Source organism: Stegostoma tigrinum, chromosome X (assembly GCF_030684315.1).
Source record: "Stegostoma tigrinum isolate sSteTig4 chromosome X, sSteTig4.hap1, whole genome shotgun sequence".
In the NCBI taxonomy this organism is placed as follows: domain Eukaryota; kingdom Metazoa; phylum Chordata; class Chondrichthyes; order Orectolobiformes; family Stegostomatidae; genus Stegostoma; species Stegostoma tigrinum.
This window is the reverse complement of record NC_081404.1, coordinates 3,312,343-3,326,151: the sequence shown is the minus strand read 5'-3', so window position 1 is coordinate 3,326,151 and position 13,809 is coordinate 3,312,343.

The following is a 13,809-nucleotide window of genomic DNA, read 5'->3' as shown; positions in this document are numbered from 1 at the left end:
TTATCGCAGTGTTGAGTCTGGCCATTTGGACTGCAAAATGCCCCCACCAACTTTCAAAGGCTGATGACCAAGATAGTGGCAGGTTTATCTAACTTTCTACTGCCCCTAAATGACTTAGTGTACAGTGACACCTGGGAAACATTGAAATCCCTTTTCTGGAAAATACAGCCAGTTGACCTTGTGGTCAGTTTCACCAGGGTTGAGTTCGCTGAAGCCTAGGTGATCTATCAAGAATGTGTTGTGGGTCAGGGATGAGTACTGGGCTGCAAAGATACAAGCAATGGCACAGTTCCCAATTCTCTCAATCGAATGGGAAATCATGGAATTCTTGTGAATATGTGTGTTCTACCAAAGTTTTGGACAAAAGTTCAATATAGTAATCATGATGTTGACAGAGCTGCGACAGAGAAACACAAAAGTAGCATGCACTGCTTTTGAAAATTTCATGCAAGCCTGGGACTGCAACCCCAAACTTGAACTGAGCATTTATAGTAGCCAACAAATATGTGACGAACATCAGTTGTCCTCCTTCAGGAAGACTAATCTGGAATAGAGACCAATCTTGTACTTCTCCAAAACTAAACAGTGGGTAAATTGTCACTTTGAACCCTTTTCTTCAAAAGCAATCCGCAAAAAGGATTCTTGAGTTTGCCTTGCTACAAAATAGAAATGTCTATATTCAATCCCAGCATGTTCCTTGCAGAATTAGGGGCCCTTACTTCCACATAATAATAAAGAGCAGTAGACCATTTAGCTCCTGAAGCTTGCTCCAGCCCTCAAATCTGCTTTCATGCCAGCTCCCAATAGCCCTCTGTTCCTCAATAGTTCAAAAATATATCTACCTCCACTTTAAATACTCTCACTGATCTAGCCTGCACAACTTTCCATTTGGTTGGAGGTGACTAGGGAATCGTTTCTTCTGGAATAGCAGGCGTGCGATCACCTCAGTCATGAATCAGTGTGACAGCTTGCCTAGACCCAGTCCGTCTCTTATCGTTGTAAAGAGAATGATGTCACAGAGGTTTTCATATGTGACTTCTGTCTTAAGCACTTGTCAAAAGCAAGTTGTTTGGGTAGGCCTTTCAAACTCCAGTTATATCTGGTCAAACTATTTCCTGAGTGTACAGAACGCTGGATGGTACACCTCCAGCACAAACTGGTATGCACTTTAGTTGTCCATTTTCACTACCTCAATCGGTGGCACTTTTCTCAGGCAAGAAGAGGTAAACCCCCATGAGCTTTCCCCACATGTTAATTATGCTGTAATAAGGATCAATGTGGGACTGGCTACTTGAGCAGCTGTGCTACCCACTCAAAAGAGATAAAGAAGGCTTCTACCTGAGCCTCCTCAAACCTCAGAATTCAATGAGCAAATGGAGAGGCTTTTGTCCTTAGGTCTGAGCCAGTGGCCTCTTCAGGAGACACAGTAGGGTGCCTGCCCCTCAGCTTGAACTGGCTTAGTTCAAACTCCCTCTCCTGCCATTTTAACTGAAATTCATTTTTTTGACCTGTCCCCTCCTCTTTCTGTCGTTTTCCTCCCACTTCCTCACCCATTCCTTCCTTGAAATTCTCATTGTTCTGATTTTAAATCTCTCTATCACCACTCCCTCCATTTACACCACTCTCCATTAAACCATTGACCATTCTTTATAAAAAATTTTGGGTTTATTGCCTTTCAGGCAAAAGTCTAATCCTGAAAGTCACACTATATCTTTTCACTGATAGAGCTTTTAAGAGTTTAAGCCCTTTAGAGTTTCAAGGAATGAGGGGTGACCTTCGTGAAACATACAAGATGCTGAAGCAGCTTAACAGGGCAGGTGTTAAGATGCTTCCCCCAGTGGGGGAATCTCAAACAAGGGGGAATTGTTCCCTTATTCTGACTCACATTTAAAACTGAGATGTAAGGGAATTTTTACAGAGATAGTAGAACTGCTGATGCTGGAGAATTTGAGGTAACAAGGTGTAGAGCTGGATAAGCACAGCAGGCCAGGCAGCATCAGAGGAGCAGGAAAGCTGACGTTTCGGGTCTAGACCCTTCTTTCAGAGATGGGGGAGGGGCTTCTGAAATAAATAGAGAGAGAGGGCGAAGCTGATAGAAGATGGATAGAGGAGAAGATAGGTGGAGAAGAGACAGACAGGTCAAAGAAGTGGGGATGGAGCGAGTAAAGGTGAGTGTAGGTGGGGAGTTAGGGAGGAGATAGCTCAGTCCAGAGAGGACAGACAGGTAAAGGGGGAGGGATGAGGCTAGTAAGTAGGAGATGGGAGTGGGGCTTGAGGTGGGAGGAGGAGATAGGTGGGAGGAAGAACAGGTTAGGGAGGCGGGTACAGAGGCGGGAGGCTGGTTTTGGGATGCGGTTGCGGGAGGAGAGATTTTGAAGGGTGTGAAATCCGCATTGATACCACAGGACTGCAGGGTTCCCAAGCGGAATATGAGATGCTGTTCCTCAATCTTCGGGTGGCATCGTTGAGGCACTGCAGGAGGCCCAGGATGGACATGTCATCAGAGGAATGGGAGGGGGAGTGGAAATGGTTTGCAACAGGGAGGTGCAGTTGTTTATTGCGAACCGAGCGGAGGTGTTCTGCAAAGCGGTCCCCAAGCCTCCGCTTGGTTTCCCCAATGTAGAGGAGGCCTAGTTAAACAACTAGATTTTGACAAGTGCTTAAGACAGAAGCCACATATGAAAACCTCTGTGACATCGTTCTCTTTACAACGATAAGAGACGGACTGGGTCTAGGCAAGCTGTCACACTGACTCATGACTGAGGTGATCGCACACCTGTTATTCCAGAAGAAACGATTCCCTAGTCACCTCCAACCAAATGGAAAGGAAAGAGGTGGGGAGAGTGATAGAGAACTGAACATGTGAGAGGAGGAAATAGAGTCCTCGAGTTGTACAGCATGAAAACAGACCCTTTGGGACATCCCAAATCTGACTTAGTCCCATTTGCCAGCATTTGGCCCATATCCCTCTAAACCCTGCCTATTCATATACCCATCCAGATGCCTTTTAAATGCTGTAACTGTACCAGCCTCCACCACTTCCTCTGGCAGCTCATTCCATACACGCACCACCCTCTGTGTGAAAACATTATCCCTCAGGTCCCTTTTAAATCTTTCCCCTCTCAACTTAAATGTTGAGAGCCTTTCAAAATTAACCTCATTTCAATCAACAAGTTCATTCTTCCTCACTCTGGAGCAGAACAGCAGGGGGATCTTCATCTGGAGACTGATTAGTCATGGCAGTTTAAATTGCAAATTGTTTAATTGTATTTAAATTCCATGAGCTGCCACGGTGGTATTTGAGCCCGTGCCCTCTGAGCATTATCCCCTGGATCTCTAGTCCACTGTATTGCCACTGCACCTCCTCCTCTGTATTATCAAATATACGTTCTCATTGTTCAACACTTTCAGAGGGTCTATACTAAAATAAATGTCTATCAAACTGTGTAGAATGGCTCAAATGAGTGGCTTGCTCACTTATACTGGCAATGTTTCCATTTTGAAGTTTCTTGGCATTGTTTTCTACACTCAGCATGGCCTTTCCTCTCCCTATTTATATCATGTCTGCCAACCCCTCAACCCTCATTGTTGTCTGCACTCGTTCAATTCTGGCCTCTTGAGTGTTGTCGATTTTAATGGCTCCATTGCTGGCGGTTGAGCCTTCAGCTGCCTGAGTCTGAAGCTCTGGAATCCGTAAATCTCTTTGCTGTCCACCTCTCTTTCCTCCTTTTAAGATACTCCTTCAAACCGACCGATTTCACCAAGCTTTTAGTTGCCTGTCAACTGGACCTTGTCTGATAATCATTTCTGATGAAGGATCTAGGCCCGAAACGTCAGGTTTTGTGCTCCTGAGATGCTGCTTGGCCTGCTGTGTTCAGCCAGCTTCACACTTTGTTATCTCGGATTCTCCAGCATCTGCAGTTTCCATTATTTCTGTAAAGTAGTTTTTTTAATATAAGAAATAAAATCTTTCATGGGATATGGCAACACCAGCAGTTGCTGCTCATCCCTAACTTCCCCTTGAACTGAATGGCTTGCTCAGCCATTTCAGATGATGGTTAAGAGTCAACCACATTGGCTGTGGGTCTGGAGTCACATGTAACATCAGACTGGATAAACACAGATTTGCCTCCCCAAAAGGACATTTGTGAATGAGTTGGATTTTTACCACAATTGACAATAGTTTTGTGGTCACCATGATTGATACTAGCTTTCAATTCCAGATTTATTAATTCATTTTAAATTCCATTGCCATGGTGCGATTTGAATCTGTGTCACCAGAGACTTGGCACGGGCCTCTGGGTTACCAGTCCAGTGACAGTTCCATTGTGCCACCATTTCTCCAAAGGTATAATAGAAGGGTAAGTGGTTCTTGAATCAGCTGGTGCTTTCAAACCAAAAGCTATCAATTGGCACAATTATTAAACTCTTTTCAATAGAATCTCTTTGTGTTCATGAGGTTTGGGAGTCTCTTCAACTGTGAGAGCATCATTGTTAAGCTTGACACCAACCTCAGATGGCACAGGCACACAGAGGTTCCAGCAAGGTGCTGATGTTTGCGGACCTTTGAGAAAAGATCAGGGGAGTGGGACTGAGTGGATAGCTGCAGTACAGGCATTATAGGCTGAGTGGCTGCCTCCTATGCTGTAGAATTCCATAAAATGATAAATACAAGGAGGTTGCTAGGTTTGGAGGTATAGGGAGAGGCTGAATAGGCTGGGACTAGACTAACTTATGATATCTAGTTAGCATGGATGAGTTAAACTAAAGGATCTGTTTCTGTGCTGTATGACTCTGACTAATAACTAAAGATTGTCTGCTAATTATCATACTGCTATCTGTGTGAGCTTGTTGGCTGTGGCCGCTGTCAGGTAGAAGTCCTGCATTTTGTCTTTGTGTGTGTGCTGTGTCACTGTTTTAGCTTGGCTGCATTACAGAGCCGGTAAGTTTTGTATCAACAGGTGCTGGTGAGCCTCCACTGAAGCTGAGAAGTAGGTGGCCTCATTTCAATGTGGTGCTTCTCATTGACATTGGTACCTGGCTTGGCAGTGCCCTGATATTTTTTAAATTCTTGTCCTTGTGATAAAACCCCTCCCTGTCCTTGTAACTTCTTACAGCTTTGCAACTTGCCCCCCCAAAAGATCTCTGCACTCATCTGGCCTTTCATGCGTCCCTGATTTTTGCTTTCTCAGTTCTAAGTTCTGACATTAAATTTCTCTGCCTTTCTGTTTTCTCCATTTAAGATGCTCTTTAAGACCAAATGAATCATAGAGCTGTACAGCACGGAAACAGACCCTTCGCTCCAACTTGTCCGTGCCGACCTGATATCCTAAATTAATCTAGTCCCATTTGCCAGCATTTGTTCCATATCCCTCTTAAACCCTTCCTATCCATGTACCCATCCTGATGCCTTTTAAATGCTGTAACTGTACCAGACTCCACCACTTCCTCTGGCAGTTCATTCCATACACACACCACCCTCTGTGTGAAAACGTTGCCCCTCAGGTCCCTTTTAAATCTTCCCCCTCTCACCTTAAACCTATGTCCTTCTAGTTTTGGACTCCCCTACCCTGGGGAAAAGATCTTGGCTATTCACCTTATCCATGACCCTCATGACCAGAATTGCATGCAGTATTCCAGAAGTGACCGAGCCAATGTCCTGTATAGCTGCAACATGATGTCCCAATTGCTAATGGTTTGACCAAAAGTTTTGCTCACTTAGCCAAAGTAGCTCCTCATGTGGCTTCACACCCAATCTTAATTCACGGCGTTCTTGTGGAGTGCAGTGGGACACTGGTTATACAACAAAGGGGCTATATAAATGTGACTTATTGTTGTCGTTCTTGGCCTCCTTGTGCACAATGCCTCATGTTATAACCTTCAGAGTGATGTCTCTTTAAGAACACAAAATACAAATGTGCCAAATACCCAAATGATGCCACTTGACCATTGGTTCTCTGCAGTCTAGCACTTGGTACAGGCTGTGTTTGGCAATTCTCTGCACTCAACGTATTAGTTTGGCTGTTAAATAAACCTATCAGAAAACTTTAAGTAATCAGGACATAACTACATTATTGCACAGTCAGGCCCTATTTCTTGGCTAGGCATTCTGTCGAAATGTTGAACAGAGCTAAAGGATACAGAAGCAGGAGGTCCTGGAGTCAATTTGATTCCATTCACCTGGAATACCAACCCTGCCCTTTCTCCAGTGTAGCGCCCAGCTGGCTCTGAAATGAGTGCATAGGTCTGGCCTCAGCTGACTTTCCTGGTGCTCACTGGCAAACAGCTCCAGCTGCTGATCAGCCTCTGCGCAAACCCCTTCTCTCTGAAAAACCACCCGCTGCACCAAAGGAGTGAGAGTCTGTCTGAGAGTCAAGGCCAAAATTTATCTCTGAGCCAATACCATGTATGACACTGAAGGGGCGGTGATATGTAAGTCAGGATGGTGAGGGGCTTGGAGGGGAACTTGCAGGGGGTGGTGTTCCCATGTGTCTGCTGCCCTTGTCCTTCTAGATGGAAGTGATTGTGGGTTTGGAAGGTGCTGCCTGAGGATCTTTGGTGAATTTCTGCAGTGCATCTTGTAGATGGTACACACTGCTGCTACTGAGCGTCGGTGGTGGAGGGAGTGGGATGTTTGTGGATGTGGTGCCAATCAAGTGGGTACTTTATCCTGGATGGTGTTGAGCTTCTTAAGACCATAACAGATAGGAACAGGAGTAGGCCATTCGACCTCTTGAGTCTGCTCTGCTATTCAACAGGATCTTGGCTGATCTGACATTGCTCACATCCAATTTCCTGCCCTTTTCCTGGTTACCCTCGATTCCCCGAGTGATCAAGAATCTATCTATCTCAGCCTTAGATATACACAGGGACTCTGCCCACGCAGCTCTCTGTGGCAAAGAGTTCCAAAGATTCTCAACCCTCTGAGAGAAGGAATTCCTCCTTGTCTCAGTCTTAAACTTATACTGAGACTGTGCCCTCTGGTCCTAGACTCTCCCATAAGGGGAAACATCCTCTCAGCTTTTACCCTGTCAAGCCCCTTAGGAATCCAATGTTTCAATGGGATCACCTCGCCTTCTTCTAAACTCCAGTGAGTAGAGTCCCAACCTGTTTAGCCTTTGATCATGAGACAATCCCTCCCAAACCAGGGATCATCCTCGTGAACCTTCTCTGAACGGCCTCCAATGAAATGATATCTTCCCTTAAATAAGGGGAGCAAATGCTCACAGTGTTCCAGATGTGGTCTCCCCAGCACCTTGTACAGTCGCAGTGAGACTTCCCTACTCTTAAACTCCCACCCCCTTGAAATAAGGGCTGTCATTCCATGAGCCTTCCCGATTCCCTGCTGCACCTGTGTGCTAGCTTTCTGTGTTTTGTGAATAAGCCTCACCAAGTCCCTTTGTGTTGTAGCTTTCTGCAGTTTCTCTCCACTTAAATAACACTCAGGTCATTTGCTCTGCCTTCCAAAATGAACAACTTAGCATTTTCCCACATTGTACTCCATTTACCAACTTCTTGCCCACTGACTTTTCGATATCAATAACTGTTTGTATCCCTCTTACAACTTGCAGGCAGCACAAAATTAGATGGAAATGCAAGTGTGGCTGCACTTTCTTCCTCCAAGTTATTAATGTATATTGTAAACAGTTGTCGCCCCAGTACTGATCCTTGTGAAACAGGACTGAGTGTTGTTGGAGCTGCCCCCATCCAGGCAAGTGGGGAGTATTCCATCACACTCCTGCTTTGTGCCTTGTAGATGGTGGGCAGGCTTTGGGGAATTAGGAGGTGAGTTACTCGCCACAGTATTCCTCATCTCTAATTTGGTTTTGTAGCTACTATATTTACGGCAAGCACCATTGAGTTTCTGGTCAATGGTAAGTCCTAGGATGTTGGGGATCTAGTGATGGTAATGCCGTTTAAATGTCAAGTTGTGGTAAAGAGATTGTCTCTTATTGCAGATGGCCATTTGTGCGGTATGGACACTACTTGCTGCTTAGAAGACCAAGTCTCAAGCTTGTGCAGATCCTGCTGCATTTAGACATACACTGGTTCAATAACTGACAAGTTGTGAAACTTCCGATCTTCTGATGGAGAGAAGGTCACAAATGAAGCAGAGGAAGATGATGATTGGATTTAGGACCTGAGAAACCCCTGCAGAGATGTCCTGGAGCTGAGATGACTGACCTCTAACAATCATCTTCCTTTGTCCCAGGTATGACTCCAACCAGCAGAAAGTTTGCCTCCTGGTTCTCCTCAACTTCAGTTTTGCTGGGAGTGCCTACCTTCTCTTTGACTATTTAGTGTGTGCTGTTACTTAGGTATAAAGCAGCAATTTCTTTGCCTGCTCTGTGCTCACAGAGTTGAATTCTGTGCTGTTGCAATGCCTGCTGTGCCAACTCGCATTGTGTGTATTCCTGGAGGTCTCATCACGTGGCTCTCGCCTCTAATCATCCTGCCTGGTTGAATGGCATTTTCTGCCCCATGTTTATAACCAATCCACAAGAATTTAAAATTTAACTTCAGAAATCACAGTCTACCCAAACAGGGTGTTTGAGTTCATAAATGAATTTAAAATAGTTTATTAGGAAACAACTATTTTAAGAATAACACAGGAACCTAAACTGATGATATATGACATGTGATGATAAAATGTGAGGCTGGATGAACACAGCAGGCCCAGCAGCATCTCAGGAGCACAAAAGCTGACGTTTCGGGCCGAGACCCTTCATCAGAGAGGGGGAATGGGTGAGGGTTCTGGAATAAATAGGGAGAGGGGGGAGGCGGACCGAAGATGGGGAGAAAAGCAATGGGAGAGAGATTCCCTGAGGTTGGTCCGGAGGGAGGAGGGTAACTTCTTCAGGTTAGGCATCCCTGGAAGAGGCTTCGCAGTGAGGTTAAAATGGTATCAGTGATAATGGGAACTGCAGATGCTGGAGAATCCAAGATAATAAAATGTGAGGCTGGATGAAGACAGCAGGCCCAGCAGCATCTCAGGAGCACAAAAGCTGACGTTTCGGGCCTAGACCCTTCATCAGAGAGGGGGATGGGGTGAGGGTTCTGGAATAAATAGGGAGAGAGGGGGAGGCGGACCGAAGATGGAGAGAAAAGCAATGGGAGAGAGATTCCCTGAGGTTGGCCTGGAGGGAGGAGGGTAACTTCTTCAGGTTAGGCATCCCTGGAAGAGGCTTCGCAGTGAGGTTAAAATGGTATCAGTGATAATGGGAACTGCAGATGCTGGAATGACATGTGACTGGTTAGAGTAGTTTATCAGCTCCTGAGAGGACAATGAGACACTGGCAAGTGTGGTCTCTGCTGCCAATAGCTGGTGGAAAAGTGTTAGGAGGTTCATAGTCTCAAAGAAGAGTCATACCGGACTCAGTGTTAACTCGACTTAGAGTAATAGAGCCAGAGTTGTACAACATGGAAGCAGAACCTTTGGTTCAACACATCCATTAATCTAGCCCCATTTGCCAGCATTTGGCCCCTATCCCTCTAAACCCTTTCTATTCATGTACCCATCCAGATGCCTTTTAAATGCTGTAATTGTACCAGCCTCCACCACTTCCTCTGGCAGCTCATTCCATACACACACCACCCTCTGTGTGAAAAAGTTACCCCTCGGGTCCCTTTTAAATCTTTCCCCTCTCACCTTAAACCTATGCCCCTCTAGTTTATGACTCCCCCTGCCCTGGGGAAAAGACCTTGCCTATTCACCCTATTCATGCCCCTCATGGTTTTATAAACCTTTATAAGATCATCTGTCACCCTCCGATGCTACAGGGAAAATAGCCCCAGCCTATTCAGCCTCTCCCTGTAGTTCAAACCTTCCAACGCTGGCAACATCCTTGTAAATCTTTTCTGAACCCTTTCAAGGTTCACAACATCCTTCCTACAGCAGGGAGACCAGAACTGAATAGTATTCCGTAAGTGGCCGAATCAATATCCTTTACAGCCACAAAATGACCTCCTAACTTCTGTGCTCAATACACTGACCAATAAATGCAAACATGCCAAACACCTTCTTCACTATCCTGTCTACTCGATTTCTCACTCCACAGATGCTGCCAGACCTCCAGTTTTCTGCCTGACAATGATTGCAGCCGGCATGGATCACTTGGAAATAAGGTCATGCCTATCCAAGCTCTTTCTTTTTCTTCAAATCCTGTTTTAGCATTTAGTCAGGCAGTTTGTATGTATGTGTAGGAAACAAAAGTCAACACCATCAGGAATGTCTGTGCTAGAAACACGCAGAGATAACAGAGCCTGAATAGAATAGTAACAAAGTGTGTTATCTAAATGGCAAGACATTGCAGAGTTCTGCACTGAAGAGGAATTTGAGTCTCCTAATGCATGGATGACGAAAGGTTAGTATGCAAATACAGCAAGTAATTAGAAATGATAGCAGAACAGTATCATTTATTGTGAGGGGAGTTGAGTACAAAAGTAGGGACAATGTGTAGTTGTAGAGGGCACTGGTGGGATTATGTCTGAAGTACTGTGTACTATATTGGTCTTATTTGAGGAAGGATTGGCACGGTGGCTCAGTGGTAGCACTGCAGCCTCACAGCACCAGGGACCTGGGTTCGATTCCAGCCTCGGGCGACTGTCTGTGTGGAGTTTGCACATTCTCCCTGTGTCTGCGTGGGTTTCCTCCGGGTGCTCCAGTTTCCTCCCACAGTCCAAAGGTGTGCAGGCTAGGGTGGATCGGCCATGCTAAATTGCCTGTAGTGTTCAGGGGTGTGTGGGTTATAGGGGAATGGGTCTGGGTGGGATGCTTCAAGGGGCGATGTGGACTTGTTGGGCTGGAGGGCCTGTTTCCACACTGTAGGGAATCTAATCTAAAGGATGTAAATGTGTTGTAAGGAGTTCAGGGAAGGTTTACCAGACTAATACCTAGAATGGGTAGGTTTTCATTTGAGAAAAGGCTAGAAGATGGCGCTTGAATCTCCTTGAGTTTAGAAAAGTAACTGACAACTTGTTTGAAACATAAGGATAATCCAGGTATGTTTTGGCCAGTGAGCCTTTCATCAGTGGTAAAGGCATTATTGGAGAAGATTCTTAGGGACAGGAGTTACTTGCTTTTGGGGAATAGACTTATGAGGGATAGTCCACATGGTTTTATGCAGGGAGAGTCTTCCCTCACAAACTTGATTGAGTTTTTATTTTTGAGGAAGTGACAAAGATGATTAAGGATAAGGCAGTGGATGTTGTTTACATGGACTTTTCGAAAGCATTGACAAGGTCCCTCATCTTCAGTGTTACAGGGATAGGGTAGGGGTGTGGGTTTGGGTGGGTGCTTCTCAGAAGGCTCATGTGGAATTGATGGGCTGAAAGGCCTGCTTCCACACTGTAGGGACTTCATGATTTTATAAGATCCTGAGGAGGCTTGTCACAGGATGTTTTCTCTTACGGGAGAGTCTAGACCCGTGTCTGTTTTTAAAAATAAGAGGTTGCATATTTTACCACAATGTATGTATTGTTTTTAGACCCAGAGAGTGGTGAATCTTTAGAATTTTCTCCTGTGAAGGTAGTGGAAGCAGATTCTTAAGCAAAGGGGTGAAACGTTAGCAGGAGTAGGTGGAAATGTGCATTTGAGGCCGTGATCTGATTAAGTCTGCTCTGCCATTCAAAAGGTTGACTGGCCAATCTGCTGCTCCCAATTCACACAAACAAGGCTTGGTTTGAGTTAAGATGCAAGCAGCAGAGGTTTGGGTATTCATGTTTATGTTAAGCGGAGTTTGAGAGACTACTGAGGAAAATGTTGGAATAACCAAGTGTGAACAGAATGTATCTGAGATAATGGGAACTGCAGATGCTGGAGAATCCAAGATAATAAAATGTGAGGCTGGATGGGCCCGAAACGTCAACTTTTGTGCTCCTGAGATGCTGCTTGGCCTGCTGTGTTCATCCAGCCTCACATTTTATTATCGTGAACAGAATGTAGGCAGGAATGACTGAAAGTGATCGAAGTAAATACCCATTATTTTCTCCTATGTTGCTTGCAGCAGTGTCATGGAGATTAGACTTTCATTCCTCCCTGTCTATTTCTGATGCTCTTAATTTTAGCTCTTCTGTTTGCTAAAGAAATCAGTTATTCATCCACATGTGAAGCATTTTTAGCTGTAGCTCAGTGGATTTCAGACTTGCCTCAGAGTTAGAAGGTTATGGGTTCACTCCCTGAGTATAACAGTCTGGGCTGATATTTCAGTGCAGTGATGAGGATAAGCTGTGCTGTCCTTTGGGGTAAGATGTTAAACCAGGGTCCAATCTGCCTGGTAGGGTGGAAGTAAAAGATCCCATCAATCTTATTGGAGAGTCACAGAGTCATACAGCATGGAAACAGATCCTTTGGTCAAACCAGTCCAAGCTGACCTTGTTCTCAAACTAAACTAGTCCCTCCTGCCTGCTCCTGGCCCATATCCCTCTGGACCTTTCCTATTCATGTACTTATCCAAACATCCTTTAAACATTGTAACTGCACCCACATCCACCACTTCCTCTGGACGTTCATTCCACATTTGAACGACTCTCTATTTGGGGGTGGAGGGGAAGGAAAGTTGCCCCTTTATAAATCTTTCTCATCTTACCTTAAAATTATGCCCTTTAGTATTGAACTCCCCCACCCTGGGGAAAAGGCCGTTTCCATTCACCTTACCTATGCCCCTCATGATTTTATAACCCTCCACAAGGTCACCTCAGAACCTCCTTTGCTCCAGAAAACAACAGAAGTCCCAGCCTTTCTGGTCTACTTGCATTTCTCAAACCCTCCATTCCTGGCAAGTCTTTTCTGGACCTTCTCCAGTTTAATAACAACTTTCTTATAACGGGACAGAATAGTGCAGGGATATGGAAGAAGCTATATCAATGCAAACCTTTTCCTCTTTCACAATCCTGTTTCCTTTATTCATTCACAGAATGGGGGCACACTTTTAGGCAGCATTAATTGCCTAGAGGGCAGTTGAGAGTCACCCACATTGTCATGGGTCTGGAGTCACATGTAGACCAGAATGGCAGTTTCCTTCCCTAGAGGACATTCCCTAGTGAACCAGTTGGGTTTTTCCTGACAATCAGCAATAGATTTGTGGTTATCACTAGATTCTTAATTCCAGATTTTTTTAAAAATCGAATTCAAATTCCACCAGCTGCCGTGGCAGGATTTGAACCCAGAACTTTATCTGGGTCTCTAGATTAACAGTCCAGCGATAATACCACTAGGCTATTGCCTCCCAGTTTGTAGTGCATGAGGAGGTCAGTCACATCAGAAATTAGCATACGCTGCACAACCATCAGTTTTAGTTTTGGCTTTTCCAGAAGAAATGTTTTAAAGGGAAAATACCGAGGTGGTGCCCTTCCCAACCTTAGCAAGTTCCAGCCTCATTCACTGATCATCTTCCTCGCCCAGGGTGTCCTCTGCCAATATTCATTCTTTAAGCCAACATCAGAAGCATACCCTATGTGGTCATTTGCTTTTGAGAACTTGCAATGTACAAATCGGCTGCTGTGTTCTTAATATTATAAAAGTGTTGACACTTCAAAAGCACCTCATTAGCATTTAGGGTTGTCCTGTGGTTGTGAAAGACACTGCAAGTTTGTTTCTTGTTTCATAGAAATACTGGGTTTCAATATCCTACACTCTGTGGTTTTGACGAAAAACTGAGAAACCACTAGCCTCTTTATTAATGGTAGTGTATGGTAGAATCCCTACAGTGTAGAAACACAGCCCCTTCAGCCCAACCCTCTGAAAAGCATCCCACCCAGATGCCTTTCCCCTGTAACCCACCTAATCAGCACATCCGTGAACATTATGGC